The sequence below is a fragment of the Heloderma suspectum genome, chromosome 3 (assembly GCF_057233095.1).
Source record: "Heloderma suspectum isolate Gila_16-S chromosome 3, 16-S_ref, whole genome shotgun sequence".
NCBI lineage: Eukaryota > Metazoa > Chordata > Lepidosauria > Squamata > Helodermatidae > Heloderma > Heloderma suspectum.
Genome location: NC_139460.1, coordinates 119790951 through 119803378, shown reverse-complemented (window position 1 = coordinate 119803378; position 12428 = coordinate 119790951).

The window sequence follows — 12428 nt, the reverse complement described above, 5'->3', positions numbered from 1 at the left end:
GTCCATTTAAGGTCCAGATGTGCAGAAGGGAGATGAGAAATGTATGAGATTCTGGAACCAGTTGGCTGAGCCAAAATACTTTCTAAAATTAGGTATTTTGGCCTGTTAACCCTTTCTTGGGCACAAAGTACTACTTAGTTTTGAACAACTGGCATTTTATAAGCTGCAAAAAGCAATTTAAGTTACCAGCAATTCTAGACTAAATAAATAAGGTTTAGGCTTAATTTATTACCTCAAACTTATTAAGGATCCAGAAAGCTGGTGAGTATGGGTCAGTTGCTTAAAACATCATAGTTTTAAAAAATGAACTGATAAAAGCTAAAGAAAGGTATAATTCTTTTTTTTTTTTTAAGTACTGGAACAATGCTATTGATTTTCCCCTTTGGCTAAATAAAGTTTTCCTTTTTTATCAGTGTTTCTTACAACAAGGGAAAGTGATGAAGTGGAAATATGGAGACTCTGGTCCTTTAATTTCCTCTCGATGTTGCACAGTAAGTTTTACAGGGAAATGAAACTCCAGCAAATAAGCCCAGGTTACAGTTTCAGAGGAAATTTGCAGTGGAGCAGACAATGGCAAAGCACCCAGAGAAGATCAACATTTCTGTTTAGTCAGTGAAAAGAAAGAGGGGAAAAAACAATTACAGCAGAAAGAAATGTCTACCTTGTAAGATTTCTATCTAAACTACAGTTGTAGCCTATATGATGATCAGATGTCCCTACTTCGAAGGAAATGTTCTCCTTTTTCTAAGGATGGTTCAACCTCAAGATCAACTTATTTGGGGGGTGCAGAGGTTGTAGCAGGGAGGACAGGATAGGTAAGCACCCTTCCATAAGGAAAGTTCTGCTCAAGATTATTGAGATCCAATACATTATTATCTGTTGTCTCCTCTTACCTGGTATGTAGTCTAATTCCGTAATCATTTTGATCCTGGAGAACTATTTTTTAAACACTTTCTCTATTTAGATTTACAGATTCTCATAATAATGACCCTTACCACCATTGTCCATATTGCCATGGATACCAAATGCCTGCTCAAGCTTCTTCTTACTCACCCGCAATTCAAGAGTGATCCACTGGCTCCTTTCAGCATTAGATTGTATGAATGTTTGACTGAATGATAAATGCTAACAGTATAGACTTATTGTTCTATTGCTAACATTCCAAAGTATTCCCTTGGCTCATTTGCAGAGTATCTCTGATCCCATTAACCTACCTGGCCTTCCAGAGGGATGTGTGTGTGTGTGTGTGTGTGTGTGTGTGTGTGTAACCAATGTGCATTTTAAAGTCATGTAGAGAATCCATCTTTCCATGGAACTATGAATTTGGGATCTTGGTAATGCTCATCTCTAATACATAGCTAGTGTTACACACCCAAAAGTTCTTCCATGGCTCAAATTTTAAACTGAGAGAAGACCTGAAATCCTTTCACCCACTTGCCTACCTTTCAAACCCCTCACTTACAGTTTTGAACCTTCCTTGTTGGTCCAGCAGCAGCAACAGAACCAAGGAAGGTAGCTCTCCCCCTGCTTCTTTGCACTAAGATCCTAACTCCATTGCATGCCTCTACCCCTATGCTTAGAGATGTTATTATATGAAGCAGTATGTAAGCATTACTAATAAGTAAATAGGCATGGAACCCGGGGCTCCCAGCCAAATAGACCAGTTCTGAAGGGGCTGTGTGTGAAGCTGTAGCCAGCTGTGGTGCAAGCTCTCCTGCTGCCTGAGATGGGAGAGCACATGCACCACGTCTGTGTCATCATGCACCCCCACTGCTGCTGCCACCACATCATTGCCCTCTGCCCCGCCCGACTCCTGCTGCTGCCAATATGACATTGCCCCCCCCGCCGCCGCCAATGTCTGTACGCAGGCTCTCTGGAGAGCAGCATCGGCTGGAGAAAGCAGCGCTTCAGAGAACCGGCCGGGGCCAAACACCTGGGCCTGAGGGGGTCCTTCCTCAGAGCCAGGCATTGTGGGAGGGGTGTTCCAGGAGACTGCCTGTGCTGCGTTGTGGTGGAGACACCTGTGACCTGAATCATGAAGAGATGAGTAACAAGAAGGGGGAGGCTCGTATCTACCAACAAATCATCAGATTAGAACCACAATTAAATAATCAAAGCTTTTATTGAACAGAATAGTTGCAGAAGGAGTTCTGACAGGATCAGAGAGGAGGTTGCCATCTTTTTAGCCTTCCATGGCTCTGTGTCTTTGAAACCTACAGAGCAGACAGAGGAGACAGGTTCAGCGTTCCCTTCAGTAGGTCTCTGTGCTGCTGTTCCATTTCCATCTGTCAAGTCACTTTCAAAGGTACAAGATTCTTGGGAGGGAAACTGTGGCAACCCCACATATGAACTGCTCATCTCCTGCCAGTCACTGCTGCTGCTCTATTGGCATGTGATGGCGGGCCACCCTCCTTGCCGCTGTTTCCCTGGATAGCTGCCTAGTTGCCTCTCAACAGACATGGGGATATTGAGACAGAATGGATAGCAACTGCATCAGACATTACCTTTGATGAGGAGCCCCTTGAGAATGGGGACACAGGAGTTCTGAATTATCTGGTCTTATCTCTGAAGTGGCACCATTGCCTTAGGAATCCCTTATTGTTCTGTTTTTCAAATGGTACATTTTGTTTTGAGTGGTGTGCATGCACAGTTTGCCTCAGCTTTCAGCCCTTTCATTTCATTTGTGTCATCAATGGTGCCACAAGCTAGGTTGGTCATGTGTCCTCTCTTACAGAGGACAGTCCTTGATTTGGTGGGCTGCTAGAAAACTGCCCTCTGCTTTGAAGGCATACTGTATTTGAAGGGTCCAGTTTGAAATTAACCATCACAAGGAAGAGCTGGGCCTTGCAGTTGCTCACTAGCAGCACCTGGACAGCAGACTGAGCAACAGGTCACCTCATCACAGTGTTTTACACTATGGTGAGATATCGTGTATTTCTATTTAACTTATAATAATTATTTCTAAATTTGTATCTATACATGTAAATTAAAATGCAAATGTTCTGCAAGTCAGTTTCCTCTTGTCCTCTTTTTTAGTGATGCATGCCCTCTTTTGAGGGCGGGGGGAAGAATTCACAAGTGGCCACCCTAGCAAGAGTTGGAGAATCACCTGTGGAGTGGTCCATGAAGGAAGCAACAGCGGATACACCTCTTATGTCCTAACCGAGCCATGCATTTTCTAACTGCGTTTGTTTTAGAACTCTCTGCACCTACTTTTAGAAAGAAACCAGGAATTTTGCTTTTAGAAAAAACAAGGAAGAATGAATAAGATCTGTTCCCGAGCTATCTCTTTCCTTGGCTGGGTGACTGACCTCTGTTTTAGAGGTGACTCCTGGAAATGATGTGCCACTTTATCTACTGTGAGTGGTACTGGAAATTTATAGAGAAATATTGTTGTCATATCCATCTACATCTTTGTGAAGGAGCTGAGTCTCTGCCTTTAAACATTCTTCTGCTTAAACATATTTGGCAGTTCTCCTTTGAAACTGAGATCCATCTCTTATTTCTACCAAAGTTGGCCATTTTTTCTCCACGTACTGTAGCTAGGGATGTACAGATTTTGTTAAACGTGTTCCATCTGTGTTTCATGGATTGTCAGGCAGCTTTTGTTCCATCATCCGCTCACTGATGGAACTGGATCTTTTGGGGGATGTACAAGAATATCATTCCAAGTTGTGTTAGTGCACATTAGCACAAGTGTACATTAGTTCAAGTGTGCATTTGCACAAATCCCCCCCAAAGTAAAACAACAACAACCAGTCCACAAGTCTGTGGAATCCATGTGACTCAGAAAAACCCGCTCCACTGAAGACTCTACAGGTTGAATTCATAGAAATCTGAACTCATTTGAATCCATTGAAGATTTCTCCAACATCCCTAACTGTAGCATAGCCTTAAGAAATCAAACAAGCTATGAGAAATCTTGGAGAGCCACCTTGCAAAGCCAGCACTTAGTAACACTAACACTAACACATTGCTACTATTAAGAACTTTCGTATGGATCAAATGGCTGGAGTGGACATAGCACCTGAAGATTACTACATAGCTGCAGTTTCCTTGGTCTAAACAAAGCACTTAGTGTGTGAGATTGCCTCGTCTGGTTATAGACTTCAAGGTTTGAATGGTGGCATAATTGGGCTTCAGCCTACTAACTGTAAATAGTGTAGGTCAGAAGATATTTCTGTTATGGAAAAACACAGCTACACTCTAGACAGAGGCCCATACAGATAAACAAGATGGATAGAGATCCATTTGAGATTGTTTTTCTAAGCCACTTCAAGCTTGGAAGATACAGTATTTAAAAATCAAATCAAATACCCATCAAAGCATGGTAGTGAATTTAATTTTGAGTGCATTTTTATGAGGAATTAAATGCCAACAGAGCTCCTACCTCAACTTATAGGTATTTAAAATTGCTTTTCTTGTAGAAAAAATAATAATGGCCCAGTCCTGAAGCTAAGCTTATGTATCTGCAGTTCTAACTATAGAATGTGGTGTATTAAATGACTGTCTCAATGAAGTTAAACATTGGAGGAGGGCACAATAATTCAAGAACCTCATCCCTTTTCTCCTTTAAAACTATGCATTCATTTTCATGCTATCCAAAATGAGGCAAATGAGTGATATTTTTGAAGTTATTCCTGTGGCTATCTTTTTGAGATAAAAGCTCCAGTATAGGAGGGAAGGGTTTACACTGAAACACCAGAGATGTGTGTGTATTCTTTATTTTGGACTGTAAAGGTGAATTTCTTCAACTTTAGCCATGCCATATATGGTCACTGGATAATTTTGGCAGACATCACAAGCAGGGTCAGGGTCAGTCTGGGTCAATATTAAATATTAAATGATGGCTTTCCAAAGAAAACCCAAAGGACCTGCAAGGTGACGAGATGATAGTGTGAGGTGGCAATCTCAGCTCTGAGTCAGACCTGAAGCATTCCCAATAGACAGTTGAAGCCAATGTCCTAACAAGAGTTGCAGTCTTCAGACAAGAAATGAAACCACAGCTCTGTTCACTGAAAGTCAGAGTCTCCACAAAGTCTGCTTCACTACTGTAGGTGGGGGGGGGGGTTACCACCGGGTTGGCCAAATTCTCATTTGGATCATTATTATAACTAGTAAAGTTATTGCCAGTGAAAAACAACAGCCCTCTCTAACAAGAAATAGATTCCCCTTTATTGTTCTCAAATGACCTCCAGCTGGGTTATGAACATTTAAAACTGTATCTTCTAACGAGCAAAAGGATCTTATAGCATTTCTGGCTGCATGCACATATCCAGAGCCAGATAAATATTGATAGTGCTGATCTGCTATTTAAGGGTAAGGATGCATGAGAAATTCGTTTCAGTTCATTTTTGATCAGGATTTACCCAGTTTGCACCTTCTGGACCAAACATGGACTGAGATGCAATCTGCAGTAGGAAGCATTAATTACGGCTGGGATTATCTTAAACTCCATCTGTATTCCATTTAATTTTAAACTTTCCTATTTAGACTCTATCTATCTATCTATCTATCCATCCATCCATCCATCCATCCATCCATCCAACCATCAATTTATCCATCAGTATATTACTGTACCATCTAAATTTTATAATACTTTATCAAAATGTTCTATCATGTGAGGGATATTTGTTTTGGATTTATTTGTCTTGTTATTTTCACATATTATGCAATAAATCTAGTTAAAACTTACTCAGGGGCTGAATCTACACATAGCACTTATGCTGTTATCATACTGCAGTGATAACTATTGGTGCCCATTGGTGTCATGTGCACCAAGCGTTAGCACAATATGATAATGGTAAAACTGCTAAGTGTATATTCAGCCCTGGTGTCACTTTGTTGCTTGGGAAGCCACTTCTGAACCAGAGGTTGTACATTTGCAGCAAGGAGACCATTAAAAATAATGCTGTGGTAGTCAGTGGGAGAAACAATAAAAGCCAGGAGCACAGAGCTGGCAGTGGTGGTTGAATGAATTGGAAATTAACACATTTTAAACATACTGAAGAGAACAAATCTACACAATCAGGGTTATGGCATAGATTGAATAGGATTTAACCCTTTCCCTCTGCACCATGGCCCCTACAAAGTCACAAATAGCAGCTTGGGGGCAGGGGGTGGTTGTCAGGACTGCAGCATAGGGGAGAAGAGTTAATCTCTTCTACTCCTATCTGCACCATGCTCCTGATTCAAACTGGGGGGGATTCATCTTTTAAAAAACAAAACAAAACCACATATGCAAATGCAAAGACAGGTAATTTGTAGTTTAGTTCTCATTCCTGTAACACTGGGGCAGCATGCCGGCAGAAATGACTACTCATCTGGTCTCTACAGTTGCACAGCACCACATGGTAGGTGGCCAGAGAGTGTACCACAACTTTTCAGCCCAGCAGGATGAGGTGACCTGAGCAGCTGCTAAGATCACATCTAGCTTTAAATGATGGCTGACTCTGTGGTTAGGTTATGCACATCTGGATTGGAAGGGGTGGGTGTCAAAGTGAGAGAACAGTACTATGCAGGCATTGCTCACCAGAACAGCCAACATGGCTACAGCTGGCCTCCAGGGCCATGCCTTTAGTCCTAGCTTGTGCAACTCCTCTGGACATCTTCCATGATTATGATGAACTACTGCAGCATGAAGCCTTTTGTATGAATGGAGGCTTCCCATGTGATTATGGATCCTGGAAAATTGGGGTCTTTAATCATGTGGGGAGCATTCTGGATGCAGAAGGCTCCCAGATGCAGATTTTTGCTCTCAACATATGTGGGGTCTGGAGAAGACTCACGCCCTGGGGGATGAGGCTATATGTGTGGCATCACAGCCTAGCTGTATCCATGTCAGCTGATCAGCAACCAAGTAACACCCAAATAGGCCTAATGTGTCTTCGGAAAGGCTTGACCAAGGGCACGTATGATTATTAATCAGTGAGACCACAACAGAACATTAGCACAACACAGGGGTGCTGCCAAAAACAGCATCCACATATTGAATTCTCCCCAATCCCTGTAACATTTAGGATCACTTACCCTGTGATGTGACATCATCATGTTGTGTGTGTTCCCCCATCCACCTTGTTGATTGCTGCAGAAGGGCAAATGTACAATATGACAGCATCACATCATAGATTAAGTATTACTACACTTGATAAGAAATTGGAGGAAATGTGATATGGTGATGCCATTTTTTTAAAAAAAGAACATGTCTAGTATAACTCAGTACAGCAGTAGAAGAAATTCCTCTGCTGTGCCTAATCTGACCCAAAAGAAAGTAAGTTATGGATATGTGCCAAATGGGCAGGTAGATACATCCATCACACACACACACACACACACACACACACCAATATTACTGGTGCACAGGCAGCAAAATATTGTTATGGATTTATAACAAATTTCTGAGAGTGGGGCTATTGGTGTGGATTGCCCTGAAGCAATACCTGGACTTGACAAAGGAGGGTTAATAGCCCATGAGGTTCTAGTGTTGTGTATTCATGGGAGCTAAGAAGACTAGGCCACAGTCAGAGGAGATGACTCATCAAATTCTGCCCCCTCTAGCTAGGGAGAGAGGGCGAGGTATCTCTGTATGAAAAGAACAACAGACCACAGTCTGAAAGAGAGACTAGGAAAAGCACAGAGAAATGGAGAGCTGAGTTTAGGCTCTTTAATCCTTCAGTGTTTGTGGGGTGCCGCACCTCTTCCAGAGGTCTGGTGTGAGAGCACTGGACTTTGGTGATGTGTTGGAGTGTTTCTGCTCTGCCGCCACCTATGCTCAATCTGTATATTTGTAAATGAATATAAATATTACAAATTAGTCTCCAATGACTTCCTTCCATAGGTAACCCAAGCTGGATAAGTACAGTGGCCCTGCAACTTTTCAGTGCTTCCAGAAGCGGGATGAGTGTAACAATATTTTAAAGATACTATTTTCCTTCTTTGTGTGGTCTTCGAGGCCTCTCTGCAACACTCATTAAACACAATTCTTCTCACCACTAATCCTCCATATTTATTAGTAAAAAGAATAAGAGGCGGAAAAAAATAGGTCATGGAAAGGTTGCATGAATAGGCAATTAGTGGAAAAAATCATGAGCAATAAGGAAAATGTGCTTGGAGGAAGACAGTTCCCCCCCCCCTTTAACTTTACATCTAACAACATTTTTTTAAATGGATCTCTGATTTAGGCAGAAACCATTTGTCATTCAAAATATTTCCATTCTTCATTTGTGGCATAATAAATATGGAGGTAATAATGGTGATATTGGAAGGCAGACAAATTAGAGCAATCCAAATTTAATGGATCACAGTAACATCTTTTTATTTACTGGTTGCATGTTCAGACTGCATTAAAATCAGTGAGACACAAACCCTCTCTGTTACAGTCTCCAGGTTATTATCTAGTTTTCAAACTGTTCCATTTAGAAGGGCGAAGCCTTTTTACAGTGACACACCATTAATTGGCCATTGGGATTCTAATGATGTTCAGAAGGGAGAAAGGGTAAATAAAAATCCTTACATTGGACCCCTTTCCCACTAGAATGTATTAATTTCATTGCAAACATCAATATAATTATGTGTTCAGTTCCAAAGTTAAAATCACAGGCAAACTATTCTCCCTTAAATGTTATGGTTTTACATTTCTTCCTTCCCAGTAAAGGTGCCCGTTCTATTTGGCTGCCTATAACATCATTTACACAGGGCCATTAAAGCAGGTAAAAACATTTTCTTTTCTTACACCCATTGCTAGGTAGCTCTAATCTTCCTAGACAGTGAAGAATAAGGTCTCGCTTTATACTGCCAATTTCTTTTACTTCTTACATTGGCACTTGTCAATATTCCTTACCACATGCATCACTGGGTAAATATTCTAGTGCATTTAATCACTTTAGAAATTTGCCACCCTTCGTATGCATTATGCACAGTATATGCACACATCAAATCTGGTGGAATAGAGGCGGGCTTTGATTTGACTTGTTCACAAAGAGGAACTTTTGCCAGTAGAGCTAGTGCATTGGCTTCATCCACTTGTAGGTTGTCATGAAAAAAAGAAAATTGTGTATATATACATTTGAAATAAAAAGGGGAAAGGTTAAAATGGTGTCAGGTGATGTTCCAAAAAAACTGGGAGGCTGTTTAGGTACTGTCACCTGACACCTACTCTGCCAATGACTTCGCTAACACCAAGGTCCATGCATTCATGCAACACTAAAGAAACCACAATTGTTAGTATTTAGTTTACTTATTTCTTTGCAACATTTGTATACCACTCCACATCTAAACAGATTCCAGAGCAGTGAACAACAAGAGATAAAATGAACAAAAGATAAAAAGAAGAAACACGATTATTCTTAAAAAAAAAACAGAGTGCCAATAAAATCGAGGCTGGTTAACCAAGGAAGACTTCCTGGGAAAGAGCTGTTCTCTGGAAGTACGGAAAACAACCCAGTGTTGGTGCCTACCTGACCTCCAAAGGCAGGGAGTTCCTCAGGATGGGAGCAACCACACTGAAGGCTCTTCTCCAGTTGGGCCATAGGTCATGCGGAACCACCAGGAGCATGCCCTCTGATTACCTCAGTGATTGGGTAGATTGGTAAGGGAGAAGGCGCTCTCTCAGGTATCCTGGTCCCAAGTTGTTTAGGGCTTTGTACACTACTACCAAAACCTTAAGCCTTATTGCATACAGGTGACCACAACAACAGCACATCTTAACTTTCACATACTCCTATACTGACATGGAACCAAATACTAGCCCAGAGTTACCCATCATGTGTATACAACACAAATTAAACACCAGAAAATGCACACATACAACAGAACATAGACCAAAAACATCAGTTTCTGTCCAACCACCACTGTGGTTGCTGAGGCCTCATAAAGTCACAGTACTCACCACCCAATTCACATCATATGATAACCACAACCCTTATCCTACTGAGGGGTTTGACCCAATGGTGTAGTGGAGGGAGGATGCCTGGAAGCAGCGCTCCGGGACTTTTTTCAGCACAGGAGCAGTGACGTCATCTACTGGACCATGAGAGTAATAAACCCTCCTTGCTCTGGCAAGTGAGTAAGGTGATAATGATGCTTTCAAGTTTTACTATGGTGTGTGGCAGATTAGCATAGAGGAAATCAGAAAATGAAGACAATAAGCAGACGCTGGATACTTATTTCCTCTTGTTTGATGGCTTTCCCCTCCTTCACACCAGCAATCTAAATGGTAACACTTCTTGGCAAGGTTGTTTGCATTTCTGGTTAAAAGCTAGGAGGCTGAATTTCATCAAGGCTGAAGATCATTTGTTAAAGCTCAGTGTGTGTTGAACTGATGCCGTCAGAAAGTAAGCACCACTGAGTTCAATGGAGCTTACTCCCAGGTAGCTATGCATAAGAATGCAGTCATGCTGCTCCTAATAAATTGGATACTATGCTATGCATTGCTGCTCTTTGTGTACATACATGCACTGTCATGATGAGCTCCTGCAATTCAAAAACTACCATTGTGCCACTTGTCTGAACAGGTCCCACATTATGCCCCATTGCTTCGGTGCAGCCTAGCTTGCCCCGTTTGCACTGCAACCCAGGCCCCTTCGTGACCCAGAGCTCCTTTATTCTCTGTTCACCTATTGCTCTGTCTTCATTTTCCCCTAGTCACAGACAGAAGCATCCGCTTCTGGCAAGCTGTGGATAAAAGGGGAACTTCACCTGGCAACAGCAGATGCCTTCTTGAGCTTCAGGGCTCAATTTGTCTCATGCAATGCCAGTTGCTGAGCCCTGTTTTGGGGACTAACCTTGACACAACATCATATCATCTCTGTCCATATTCCACATTGTCTCTCCTCCACATTTCAAGCATTTTGGAGGCAAGACAAGAAAATCACTTGATCCTTATCAGTCTATGTCTCCATTATGATAAAATCTGACAGTCACCCATCCTTCTTAGGTCTGATGGACACACATCACTGGAACATCATGGGCTATCCACATTCCTTTGCCAAGTTTATGGTGAGGATTATATCATCACAAATATTCAAAGATTGGCAGATTGTCATTATATATAAATATGTAGTCAAATATATGCATATTGTGTTGGAATATAAACTGCACACTCCACGTAATAGTCAGGTTTACAAGTGTGTGTGTATGTGTGTTGAGCAAGGGTGCATTTTGGTTTCACAGAGAATTTATTTTAATCTGCAGCCATGTTCCTTGCCCCTTCATGGATCACTGCCTTGTTGTGGCGAAGGGGCTTGCGTAACTCAGTGAAGCCATAAGCTATGCCGTGCAGGGCCACCCAAGACGGACAGGTCATGGCAGAGAGTTCTGACAAAATGTGGTCCACTGGAGAAGGAAATGGCAACCCACTCCAGTATTCTTGCCAAGAAAACCCCATGGAACGTATCACAAGGCTAAAAGAGATGATGCCGGAAGATGAGCCCCTCAGGTCGGAAGGTGTCCAATATGCTACTGGGGAAGAGCAGAGGGTATTTCCAAGTAGCGCCAGAAAGAGTGAAGCGGCTGGGCCAAACCCGAAAGGACACTCAGCTGTGGATGTGTCTGGCGGTGAAAAGAAAATCCGATGCTGTAAAGAACAATATTGTTTAGGAACCTGGAATGTCAGATCAATGAATCAAGGTAAGCTGGAGGTGGTCAAACATGAGATGGCAAGATTGAACATCGACATCTTGGGAATCAGCAAACTAAAATGGACAGGCATGGGCGAATTTAATTCAGGTGACCATCATATATACTATTGTGGGCAAGAATCCCTTAGAAGAAATGGAGTAGCACTCATAGTCAACAAAAGGGTGGGAAAAGCAGTACTGGGGTACAATCTTAAAAATGATAGAATGATCTCAGTACGAATCCAAGGCAAACCATTCAACATCACAGTAATTCAAGTCTATGCCCCAACCACTGAGGCCGAAGAAGCTGAGGTTGATCGGTTCTATGAAGACCTACAACACCTTCTAGAACTAACACCAAAAAAAGATGTCCTCTTCATCATAGGGGATTGGAATGCTAAAGTAGGAAGTCAAGAAATCACCGGGATAACAGGCAGGCATGGCCTTGGTGTACAAAATGAAGCAGGACAAAAGCTAATAGAGTTTTGCCAAGAGAACATGCTGATCATAGCAAACACTCTTTTCCAACAGCACAAGAGGCGACTCTACACATGGACGTCACCAGATGGTCAATATCGAAATCAGATTGATTATGTCCTTTGCAGCCAAAGATGGAGAAGCTCCATACAGTCAGTAAAAACAAGACCTGGAGCTGACTGTGGCTCAGATCATGAGCTGCTTCTTGCAAAATTTCAGCTTAAATTGAAGAACATTGGGAAAACCACTAAACCGTTCAGGTATGACCTAAATCATATCCCTGATGAATATACAGTGGAGGTGAGGAATAGATTTCAGGGATTAGACCTGATAGAC